Source organism: Lactuca virosa, chromosome 5, assembly GCF_052849685.1.
Source record: "Lactuca virosa cultivar CGN04683 chromosome 5, Lactuca_virosa_CGN04683_v6, whole genome shotgun sequence".
Lineage (NCBI taxonomy): Eukaryota > Viridiplantae > Streptophyta > Magnoliopsida > Asterales > Asteraceae > Lactuca > Lactuca virosa.
Window position 1 is genome coordinate 219,391,137 of NC_136430.1, and position 13,674 is coordinate 219,404,810.

A 13,674-nucleotide genomic window follows, 5' to 3' on the forward strand; every position below is an offset into this window, starting at 1 on the left:
CTTTTATAACAATTTTAATTTTTCACGTAAACTTCTTAAGATACCATCATCTTTTATAAACAATCATTTCATGTTTTTCCTTAGTATTTGTTGAAATTAGTTTTCATTTAAAAATTTTGGAAGAAATTCTATGAAATTTCCACAACATCCGGAGATGATGAATAATAAGGAGCGGAAAATTATAGGAAATATCAACATACATTTTTTACCTATATGGGTAACATACTTTAATTTTTACCAATGTCTATCTATATTTATGCTCAAACTCCTAGATTTTAATCAACCCTTTGGCAAGAGCCTTGAGTTTTAAGCTTTGGATGATGTTTAGTTGGTCAGGAAGTGAAGAAAAGGAACAGGGTGGTGATTGACATCTATCTGCGTGAAATAGGCCATCTTTTTACCAAAATAGATGCAATAGTTTCTTTTTAGCAAAATTCCAACTCAGTTTTCAGTTTGCCAGTTAACTAATAACGTTGAATTTGATAGTTGATTTTTTTAATCAAAGGGTATGTTATAGATTAAAGTTAAAACTTTAATCAAAGTTGTGTATAAGGATCGTAGCAACTGTATGTATGTTGTTATCATATTATGACTTTTTGAGTGAATTACAAGAGTGGTCTACATGCTTTACCCAATTTATATCTTCATGTTTTTTTAATAAACCTTTACCCAATTTATATATTCATGTTTTTTTAATAAACTGAACTTTACGAATAATATAGTAAAATTAGTTCTCATTTAAAATCATTAAAGTATTTAATTTTTTTATTATCATCATTAAATTTCAAATTTAAATCAAGTTTAAGCTAGCATAGATAAATATGTTAAGATGAGTGCGCGAAACATTTAACCGTTCTTTTATTTTGTGCAATTTTGAAGTGGAAATAACAAATATTAAACCGAACATTATTTGTTTGGTTATGCTAAAATAAAATTGTTAAACCACGCCATAAACCACACCGTTTGGTGTTTCTAGGTGTGGTTCCAACCACCACTCATCTTTCCCACATAACACCTCTAGCCTAATGGTATTACAACATATCTTAGGTTTTTCTTTAATGAAAAATAGTATTTCCCGATTTGGAAGCAAACCTATAATTAACTTCGAATTTATAATATAAAGTAACAACAATAGATTTATCTATAATATCGTCTCTATACTAATTTCTGGAAAAAGAAAAAAGACTATTCACACCCGTCGCTTGGCGCGGGTAAACGGCTAGTATATATATATATATATATATATATATATATATATATATATATATATATATATATATATATATATATATATATATATATATATATATATATATATATATAAAGGTATAAATAGGGCCTTAGGGAATCATTATTCCTTGCTCATTTGGCTTGACTCTTCGAAATCCTTCTCCCTCCTATTATGGGCATACTCTTAGCGAGATCGTCCCCCCTATTTTATATTTTGATTCTACTCTTTTGAGTTAATTAAGTGTGAACCAAGAGAAGGATTATGGTTTGAATTTTTTTCATCCAAACAGGGTGTCACGCATAAGGGCGCAAGCTAGAATGTTATTGGGTGCAAGAGAGGTATGTGGGTCTTCTTTTGTATATACATTTTTTATAAGGTAGTTGTAATTATTATGAAAGTTAGATCCTAGGTTTCATGTACACTTAGGTATATCATAGATTGATTTTTTCCCTTACTTATATTAAAGTGTATTTGATGCATAGAAAACCTAACAGTGGTATCAGAGCTATAAATTCATAATTACTAGCACCCTTTAATCCATTTGATTTGTTAAAACTTGTTTGGAATTAAAAAAAAAAGAAGTAAAAATTTTGAACTGACGAAATGCTAATGACAACCGCCGCATGAATCCTTCTGGCCACGTCGCGGTCTGCTGGACAAGAGTTTTTAGTTTCCTTTATGAATTTCAAATTGGAAGATTTTCAAATGTGGATAATTAGTAAATTTAAATAGTTTCAAAATATGATATGAGATAAATATTATTTAAACAAAAGATTTAAATTTGAATATTTTAGTTAATATTATTTAAATAATTAATATTATTTATAATAGAGATTTATAAATTTGAATATTAACCCCTCATGATTTAATGTTAGTTATTACATTGTGTCCTCGCAATTATAAGGATCAAAATTAACAATGAATATCAAGAAATTGATCCAGGATCAAAATTAACAATGAATATCAAGAAATAGGGACTAAGAATAGAAAATAAACAAGAACAAAGAACGAAATTAATCAAAAACTAATTTTGATTAAGAGTCTCTCACAAAGAGAGAATACACAAAGCGAGTTAATTACATCGATACCTTGTGTAACTTATATACTAGGTGAAAGACTATTCTAGAGTCAAATCCCTATATATCATGGATTTGAATACAATGATAAATACCATATATAAAAGATATATACTGTACAAAATATGATCCTATTACTAAGATAACGAATTAGAAACTTAAAGTAAAAAAAACATGTCACGCTGTAGAGAATTCTTGTCAGGGATTGATGGAACTGATGAGTAATTAAGCTTGACATAGGTTTGACTCATCAAATTATAAGGATTGACCTTAAAATCTATCCCAATCTGATGATGTCAAAACCTAATCCAGTTGAAAGTCATGAAGGTAGACTTTATCAGCTTTAACCAATATTTCTGGCTTTTTCCATTTATAATCATCAATTATCAGATCTTCTATTCTCTTGTTCATCTCAAAGGAAACAAGTCAGTGACAACTACGAGCTTGTGTTTTTTTTCCTTTGCATTCCAGCATAAGATGAAAAAAGTATTTTGTGGGAGCTTTGCAAAGATTGATGAATTTTCTAGGTTATAAAAAATTACATGTGGCAGAAAAACACTTAAACCCTTAAGTTCACATGCAACCTAAAAAGGATCTATGTTTTCTATATTGATAGCAACTAACTATGAATATCAACATACCTTTTGATTTTTATTGCAAATAATTAAAGTTCAATCCTTCTTCAAAACCTTCGAAAGCTAGCACTAAAGGAATGGATGCCTGTAATGGCTTGTACCCAAAACCCTAGTAGCAAGAAGACTTGAGGAGAGAGGAGACTAGAGAAAAATTTCAGCTCTTGTATGTATGTATGTGGTCAACAAAATTATGATGCAAAAGGACCTTATTTATAGCTGATAGGAAAACCCTAGAAACCCTGATTTGAAATAAAATAATATTATTTCAAATCCGAAATTACCTAGTTTCCTAATTATCCATCAGGAAAATTCCAAAAAACCCTAAAAAAACCTTCTTAATTTTGTTCAAGGGGTTGGAAGGTTCTGGAATACCCTCTTGTTCAACTATTAAACAATTAAAGCTTCAGTCTTGCACTTTTAATTAATCTAATTAATTCCAATTAATTTCTGATTAATTATAAATTAAATAATATTGTTTCTAATTAATATATTAATCATATAGTATATTAATAAATCATTTATTTCAATTTATAATAATTTATGAATCATACAGTACATTAACAAATCAGCCTCTTCCTCTAAAAGTTATTCTATCCAAATACTAGTTTTGAGGGCAACTCAAAAAGGAGTTTTCTTCTAATTCAAGAATATACCAATTTAGTTATTGGCTTAGACACCTTAATCCAATAGTCTCCCACTCGGATAAGTCTATAACTACAATTGTAAGTATGGTCCTTGAAATAAACAACAAAGAGTCATTTCCAAAGCCACTGTTAAACTCTAATTCAGATAAGCTGTTGGCCCTAAGATAAGTGATCAACTATTCCTTCGTTCTTAAAGATATCGTATGGACATGAGAAATGAATCAGAGTCCATCTCATTGTCCAAAATTTTGTTTCCCGATTTCCTAATTTGTAAAGACTTTATTGGACTTCAAATTTAACATATCAATTAGTCCTGGCTGGGCCCAACACTATATAGTCATAATCAAATAGTCGAGGGGCCCAATGACTTCTCTATACATCCGGTTATGAAATACGTTTGATTAAACCAATGCATAATTAGTCCGTAAACAATTAACTATATCTCTATTTTAATAATAGAAGATATTATCCTCTTAGAATTACTCGCGACAAGATCCATGAAGAAATTTTTATCCAATACTTAAAATCTCTATTTTCAAAGTACTCATGAATAATCTAGCAATTTAAATTGGAATGTCTGAACCTCAATAGAGAATATGCAATCATTTCATGATAGTCTTAATTCACTACTTACCTCCAAAAGTATGAACGAATATTGAAGTTTGAAAATTCAAATTATTCAGGAAGTGTAAACATGCAAAAAAACACAAGAATAAATAACTGAATAAGGCAATAATAATTGAATAAGGCAGTACGATACTCATAAATAATTATCTATTATTATTTCACCAAATTAGTTACATTTATTTTGTTACAAGTTTCAAACATATCCTGTAACTACTAAAACGAATATCGTCTCTCAGGCATATGCTCCTAGCATGCTGGTAGTGTCTGACTCTGCTTAGAGCCTTTGTGAAAGGATCTGCAACATTATCTTCTGATGATAATCTGTTCACCACAAGGTGTCCTTGTTCTACCCGATGTTGAATGTAATGGTACTTTCTGTCGATATACTCGGATCTACCATGATCATTTGGTTCTTTTTTCAACGCAACTGCACCTTCATTATCACAGAACAGTTCCATGGGTTTCTAAATAGTTGGAACGACTCCGATATATTTGATAAAGTTCTTCAGCCAAGTCGTTTCCTTCGATGCTTCACTCGCTGTAATGTACTCAGACTCACACGTGGAATCAACCATTGTGTCTTGCTTGGAACTTTTCCAAGTAACGGCTCCTCCAGTCAGTAAGCCAGACTGTGAACAATTTTTTTCCCAGTCTGTTTCAAAATCGGTGTCACTATAACCACTCACTCTTAACGTATCACTGCCACTAAGAACGGGGAATATTGTAACATCCCGACTCCCAGGTATAAATTTAAATGTGTATTTTATGTATATTGTCAGGGCAACTCAACGAGTTGGAGGCCCCAACTCGTCGAGTAGAGATTGAGATAGCCGCGTGGATTTCAGAGTCAACTCGACGAGTTGGAGGACCCAACTCGACGAGTAGGAGCTGAGCATGAAAACTCTAATTTTCAGGGTTTGCACCCTATTTAAAGGACCTTAAGTCCTTTACCCCGTTTCCCTCATCACCTTATCACCCTGAGAGAAACCCTAATTGAGCTATCTTCCACTGTGAGAGAGAGTGAGGCTAAGAGAGTGTGTTTTGATGCATTCTTTGAAGGAACATGAGGAGTAAAAGGCTTGGAACGAGAAGGAGTCTTTGGATATGGCATCCATTCAGTGTTTACGACCATTTGGAGGTAAACAGCGATTACCTTGATCACTTGCTTGTTATATATCTCCATTAGAGAGTTTATGACCATTTTTAGCAATTTCTTGAGTCATTAGTGGTTTTGAGATTACCTTGAAGCTAAGACTTCAGATATGGACATTATTAGGCCCTTTAGGCCTAAAGACTCAAGCTTTATCAAGCTTTGGCCAACTTCCATGCCTTAAATCCTTTGTTGAGCTTTGTTTTGGCAAACTTAGCCCTAAATGCCATGCATGGACGTAAAGCTTGCAGCTTTACGTGGTATTTCAGCCTTAGATTGTTAGATCTAGAGTTTGGGGCTTTAGTCTCGCTTAAAAGCGTCTGAATGAGTGATTGGGTTGAAGGAACTCGGCGAGCTGGTTAGCCAACTCGACGAGTTGGTTAGGGTTTCCCCCATTATCCTGGACGGTGTGCAAACACGACGAGTTGAGTTGGATTTTTCCCGATTTTTCTGAGAACAAGAGAAACTCGACGAGTCGTATAGATGCACTCGACGAGTTCGGTCAACATGGACTGTTCACTTAAGCGTTGACTCCCGTTGACTTTTAGGGTTTGGTCAAGTTGTGGACTTTAGAGACTGTGGAGGGGTAAAATGATCTTTTACCCTTTTCGAGAATTAGTAAATGGGGTTAGCTTAACATCTTTAGAGTTGTTGTTATAAATTGTTAATTAGAGATGATTATGATATATGTAGGCAGAGCCTAGACCGACCGTTGAGTACATGACATACTTGCTTTACCGACGAGGTGAGTCTTCTCACTATACTTACTTGAGTGGTATTTACTGTGCGACCGGAGGGTCGTATTTGGGTTACTGACCGGAGGGTCTTATGTGCATATACTGAGTTATATGATATATTATGCATTCTGTCTTTGTGATTTATGTTGTATATTATTCTGTGCCTTATTGAGTTAGGACTAGAGGGTCCAAATCGAGCTGTGAGAGAGGAGGGTCCTCATTGAGAGACAAAACTGGAGGGTCCAACCAGAGCTGTGAGACCGGAGGGTCCTCACTGAGACACATGACTAGAGGGTCCTTATTGAGATATAACCATGAGAGGCTAATTATTTGTGTGTGGTATTTTGGGGAACTCACTAAGCTTTGTGCTTACAGTGTTGTGTGAAATGTGTTTCACGTACATCTCAGGATCACGGGAAGGCGTCGGCATGATTGTACACACTAGCTAGTTTATTTTTGTTTTGAGGATTCTCGGATAATGTTAAACGAATTATTGTTTTGTGTTTGGAACAATTTTCAAAGTTGGGTTTTGAGAAGTGTTAACTGTGTTTTGTCTGAATTTAAAAATGAAAAATTATTTGAAAATTTAGAGTGTTATAAGTTGGTATCAGAGCCTTGGTTTGAGGGATTTGGATGTACCCGCGGGTATGTATGGACTCAAACTGAGGATTTGAGAAAATTTTCTAAGAAAAAATGATTTTCTAAACGAGCAAAATATTTTAAGAGAAAACGAGCAAAAGATTTGAAGCGAAAACGAGATGAAGTAGTGTGTACAATCAGCTAGAGCCCAAACGGTGATTTCCCAAAATACCCTTACTTGTTTATACTATGAGATGAGAAACTATGAGATATTAGAGTTGCATGCTAGATGATAGGCTAAGTATTTCAGGAATTTAGAGCTAGAGTTGCCTGATTCATGATGCCTTAGCCTAGGGGAATGCTATTAATTGACATTATCTGCTATATGCTCTCTGTGTGTGCTGAGTAGGGGTACATGGCAGGAGTCTTTTAGAGAGAGTTTTGAGTAATCTAGGAGAGATACCTAGATGTGCATTAAGGAATCTACTAAGAGAGTAGTTTGATATCTGTGAGAGATAGAGTACTTGTGAATTAGGATCATAGGGGGAGGACTTGGGGCGACTATGGGTTGGTGTGGAAGGTAGTATTGGGCCCATACTACTGAAAGCATCAGATCTGTATGCGACCCAAGTAAGAACCTTAGGATGCTAAGGAACATGTAGGGGTGGGTAATTGAGTGTGCACTTTAGCCAGTCCCTGATGATTATGTGTTTGTGTTTCAGAGAGACTATGGTGATTACCCGTAACAACCCCGGGGGTGGTGGTACTAGTGACGAGGAGATCCACAGGATCATTGCTGAGGAAGTGGTCGTAACTATCAGGGAGGCCATTCCAGAGATATTTGGGTCTATTAAGACCACGCTGATTGAGACTTTTGATGAGTGATATGCTGCTATCACAGAGGCTGCTGCTGCTGCAGCCACCGCAGCCCTAGAAGTTGCAAGGCCACATGGGGTGACTCTTTGTTGCTTCGAGAGTTCAGCAACACGAAGCCACCAGAGTTTGATGGGACCCAGGACCCGATTTCTACTATTAGATGGATATCCGACATCGAGGGATGTTTCTATACATGTTCGTGCCCGGAGCACTTGAGAGTTCGGCTTGCACTGAACCACCTTCGTTTGGGAGCGAAGGACTGGTGGAAGTTCTTGACGACTGATTTTACTCCTGCAGATCATGCTACAGTGACTTGGGAGAGGTTTACCCAGTTATCAAGAGATGAGCATGTTCCCCAGGTGGAGAGGGAACGATGGGCTCAGGAGTTTCTGTCTCTCAAGGAGAAGACAGAAACCGTGACAGAGATTAGAAGGATGTTTCATGAGAGGGCGTTGTTATGCCCTGAGCACGTGTCTACGGAGCAGGCACGTGTGAGCCGATATTTGAACATTTTGAGGACAGATAGTTGGGAGTTCATGGCTAAATCATCATATCGGACATTGGCTGAGTTACAGACCACTGCCAGGAGGAGAGAGATTGAGCTGGAGATTTAGACCAGAGAGGATGGAGAGTTTTAGGGGAGAGACAGGAGAACAATGCAATCACATCCAGCGACGAAGCGGGCTAAGCCCGCTGATACGAGAGCAGGAGGCTAGAAGGACTGCACTTGCGGCAAGTGCGGCAAGAGTCATGAGGGATCTTTCCGAGCAGGGATTTGCTACAAATGTGGCAAGGAGGGGCATATGGCGAAGGACTACCCCAAGGGATTTTCAGTTTTCTTTCATTCTAACCAAACTGGCCACCGGAAGGCCGAGTGTCCTCACCTCACACAGGGATCAGCCCAGGCTTCTGCTCATGCTGCTTTGCGTGTTACTGATGGCCGGCCAGGGAAGGCCGAGGCTCCGAGAGCTCGTGGGAGAGCTTTCCAGCTGACTGTGGAAGAGGTCCGTACAACACCTGACGACGTATCTCCTTATTCATGTTATTTTGAGGTTTGTTATGCTTATATTGTGTTCATATAGGTACTTTTCTTGTGAATTATGTGCCTGCCTTGGTATTGTTTGACTCGGGTGCGAGTCGATCCTTCATGTCTTTATCCTTCAGTCGTCGCATTGGTATTAGACGCGAGGTTTTGAGTCGACTGTTGAGGGTTTCTATAGCCGATGAGCATGCGGTTTTTGCCACTGATGTATTCAGGGGATGTATTTTAGAGTTTTTCGGTGTTGACTTCCTGATAGTGTTGGGTTTTAGTATACTACAACATCCTATGGTGCACATACAACCCTAAAAGCTTTGGATCTATGTTTTCTCTAATTATACATGCAATATTGTTTCCAAAGCTTTAAGCCTACAACTAGCATACAAATGATATAAACCACATAAAATACTAGTTATAAGTTTACCTCTTTGTGTAGCTTGTAGAACTTGATGAATTTGGCCTTTAAAAGCTTAGCCCCAATAGTGTGGGAGCCTCAAATGGAATCACAACACATCATGGACAAAAGATGAAAGATGAGATAGAATTCATACATACTAAAACCGTCCATATCCTCCAAGAATACACTAGTTGTGATTTTGGCTATGAAGTAAGATATTTATATGTGGAATTCCAAAGGTCATGAGTATAACCCAAATCCATACCCATGGGTATTATGATCCATGGTTCATGTGGCCCAACTCTTTATGTGTCCATACATAAACTTGGTCCAACATGGATCATAAGCCCAACACATATAAATATAACTAATTACCATAACTAGTCCCCATAGATTTAATTAGTCTCTTTTGATCACTAAATTAATTCAAAATTAATTCTTGATCAATACTATTTAAAACATATGATTTCATATTAATATATTAGAACTTATAATATATTAAGAAATCATACATAACCTTCTCTCAAGAGTCTATCCAAACAAATTGTCCTGATGATATGCAACCCAAATGGACCATGCTACTCTCGGGTCAAGTACATACCAATAGTAGTTATGGGCTTAGACATCTAATCCAACAGTCTCCCACTTGGATAAGTCAAAAACTATCATTGCAAGTATGACTCAAAACCCGACTAGCAATCGTAGCTCTTAAAAGCCGCTGTCGAACTCTGACCTAGTCAATGACTTGTCCATTAGATAAGGGATCATATATTCCTCCATTCTAGATATCATATGGACTGAGACATGGATTATAATCATTCTCTATGTCCATTTGTTGTTTCCCGATTTCCGATTTATGACGACCGACTAATTGAACAAATTCAAATCAGTCCAGGCCCGGCCGAGCACTTACGTTTGTCATCACTAAATCATCGAGGGGCCCACAAATATCTCTTTTATCCCTCCAAGGGTAAAAGAAATGGATAAACATCGACTCATATTCTTGTACTAACTACTTGTTGAATCATACACAAAGGCACGTTTTAGAACATCAAGTTACTGATGCATTTTCGTACAATCAATGTACAACCAACTCCTAGTAAACAACTCATATCTCTAGGTTTGAAGAATATAAGATATTATCGTCTCATGATCACTCGTGATAAAATCCATGAAGTGATTCAAATGAGCGTGGGTTTAATCCAATACTCGAATCTCATTCCGGGAGCACTCATGAATGTTGCAGCAACTTTTGCTATGTCTAAATACTTTAGACATCTACAAGTGCAATTCATGATAGTATTGATTCAAACATACTTCCAAAGTATGATTGACTGTAGAGAGTTTGAATAACCTAGTTATTCGGGAAGTCAAAACATGCAAAGTGAAACACAAGAATAATCGAATCCAATATGGTCTCAGAACTTATGAATATAAATAAAACACCCTTTATTTATCACCATATTGATTACACATTATTCATTGTATAATGTTTCGATTTATCAACCTAATACTTGAATTAAAACAATAGTCATGCCATGCTCCAAGCATGCACACTATGTTTGTCCAAACAATAGTATGCCATACTCCAAGTATGCATACTATGTTTGTCTATGATCCTTACTTAGTGAAATAGACCAATTGAACATGATTCCAATGATGCTCATTTCACAATCCCAAATCCTTACCGCAAATGTAAGAATACAAGATTCTTTGCCATTTACCGAAATCTGTTAGACTCTAAACTTATATGCATTGATCCACTTGTAATGACTATGCACAAAAGTCACAAAGGCTTTCCAACATACATTTACAAAGTATTTCAATGGAGAGCAATTCAATGGAAACTAAGTCTCATATTCAAAGTACATTCCTTTGAACATCCTTCTTGTATTAAGTTTTCTAATCTTACACAGATTTAATGAATAACTTCCACCTATGGAAATATTTCCAGATTCCCATTTTGACTATCACTTTTGAACAAGAGTTGCCTCCTTTCAGAATATGTCAATATGGTCCTTCCAAAATTAACACTATACTTCCAATTGTCCATGAGCAACCAATCTTTGGTAAACCTTAGATTGTCCTCGACAATTGCTTAATCATTTTAGTCATATCCAGTTCTAGTACTTTTTTCCTCTTAATGCCCTAGTCATTTGGAAAAATTTAGAACAGATGAATATTACAGCACATGTAATCAATCCTATATCTGAAGCATATGGGACACGATTCTTGATGTCTCACATAAAGACATGATACTAGACCAGTCTTTTGCTATAATATTTCTATTTCTATTTATCATGTTCTCATAATTCAAAATTATGAAAAGGGATGCCGTAATCATAATCGAATTTTAGAACGCAAATAATGTAATTATGACTAAATTTGATTAAAATCTCAATCTAAGCTTGTAGAATTGAAATGAAGTATGAATTCCTCTCCCTTAATTATAGCAAAACAACTTTTCAACCCCTGCAGCTTTGCAAATTGAAACTTTTGTTTTCTATAATTAACATTGCTAACTTGCAAAACTTAACATAAAAATCATGCTCCCACTAACATGATAATTATTAGCAAAACACTTATGCTCCCACCAGATTTGACATGTATCCAGAAATTAGCTGGACTTCTAGAAATCAATACTTTATTGACTTTCTTACCAAAGTTCAGATTTCTGATACGAGATGCTTTGATAAGACTTTATCAAAATCATACACCTTTTCTTAGATAGCTCACATGTTTGTCTAAACATTTTTTAGAACTATGAAAAGGGATGCCGTAATTGTTGGATAAGGTGTATAAGTCCATAACTATTTCTGGTATGTACTTGACCCGACCCGGCATGGTCCATTTGGGTTGCATGGCACCATGCAATTGGATAAACTAAAATGAGAGAAATAACACTTATGGTTTATTAATATATTATAAGTTCTAATATATTAATAATATTATTTAATTAGTTTGATCAAGAATTAATTAAGTGATCAAAAGATAACTAATTAAATATATGGGTAGATTATGTAAATCTTCCATATCTTATATAGTGGGCTAAGAGGCTCCATGGATTATCAAGTTGGGTTCCACCCATAGGATGCTCCATGGGAGTTACAAACCCATGGCTCATGGAAATGAAGAGTCATGACACATTAGGGTTTACATGGTGTAACCCTAGATGTGTCAACACTATATAAGAAATCCATTCTCCACCAAAATAGGCGACACATAAGAAACAAGAGGGCTAGGCCGATTTTAGAAGTGTGTATTCTCTCTAAAGTCATTCCAAAAGCATTTGGTGTTGTGTGAAGCATTTGAGGCATCACACTTGGGGTGCTAGGCTCACAAGGTTTCAAGGATCATAAGCAACAACAAGGTAAGTTATTCTATCTTTCATGCAAGTTAAAATTTGTTCCCCATGTATGCTAGATAGGAATATAACCTTGGAATTCAACTTTGCATGATAATTAGACAAACATAGATCCAAGGTTATTAGGGTTGCATGTACACTTAGGAAGTGTTAGAATGCTCAAAACCCATCAGTAGTATCAGAGCATGGTTCGGTTGTTGTTTTTTTTGTTGTGTGCAAACAACTTGAAAAAAAAATCGTTTTTCTGTTTTCTGCTCGTATGAAAGTTTGCACATTTGTTGCTGGAAATGGACTAGAAACATTACCCTAAACTGTTTTGATGTTTTAAAGCTTGTTTTAGATGGTGTAATGTTTATGCTAATCCATTTACAATGGCAATTATTAAAATTACAAGTTTTTTTTAAGTGTATTTTTTGATTCTTGAAAGTGTTCATATTCATGTTCTTGAACTTATGAAGATTAGATGATCATAGGAATTGTTTGTAACCTTCATGGTAGTTTAATTCATGATCATAATGTGTTTTAATGGAGTCCATAACTTGTCCTCAAGTTATGGAAAACCAAAAGTCTCACTTTTATTAAAGCCATTAAAAGAACACAAGAGTTATAAAAATGAAGAGTCTTCATTTTTATTACTCAATTAATTCATAAGTTATAAGAAATGAAAAGTTTTGGAAGTTTACAAAACTTTCCCTCAAGTTTTGGAACATGTAAAGTCTTGATTAAAACTTTAGTTCCTACCCTTAGATTTTTAAAAGTTAAAATTCAACCCTTATACTTTATAATATTATAAGTTACTAATATATATATGTATAACGTCAAGTCGTCTTACCGCTAGTACGCCTCATTCACGAAGCCGGTCTATAAGGGGGGTATAAGGTTGTTGCCTATAAAATGGCAACTTAATGGGTGTCCACTCTCACCCACCGCTTCCTTGATCGGTGGAGGATCGTTAGCCGAACGGGTAAGACAAGGACTTATAAATTCTCATTAAAAGTATGATGAATATTATAAAGTAACTAAATATTTTTATTAAATTCCCAATCTTAGTTACTTTAGGAAAATGTGAATAAGGTGCTAATCCATGAAATTACACTTTACACTTTGTTTAAGTCATTGGTGGAGCGTGTGTGGTTAACCGGCACACTAACTTGGACCTAACAAGGTAGGTAAAGGGTGACTTAAGGTTTACCATAGCATCGGTGGAGCGTGTGTGGTGTACCGACACATCGATTGAGTGATAAACCTTGAGGGTATCAAGTGATTTGCATGGTTACTTCACACCTCCTTTTGTTATCCTCGGTATCCTAGTCACAAAA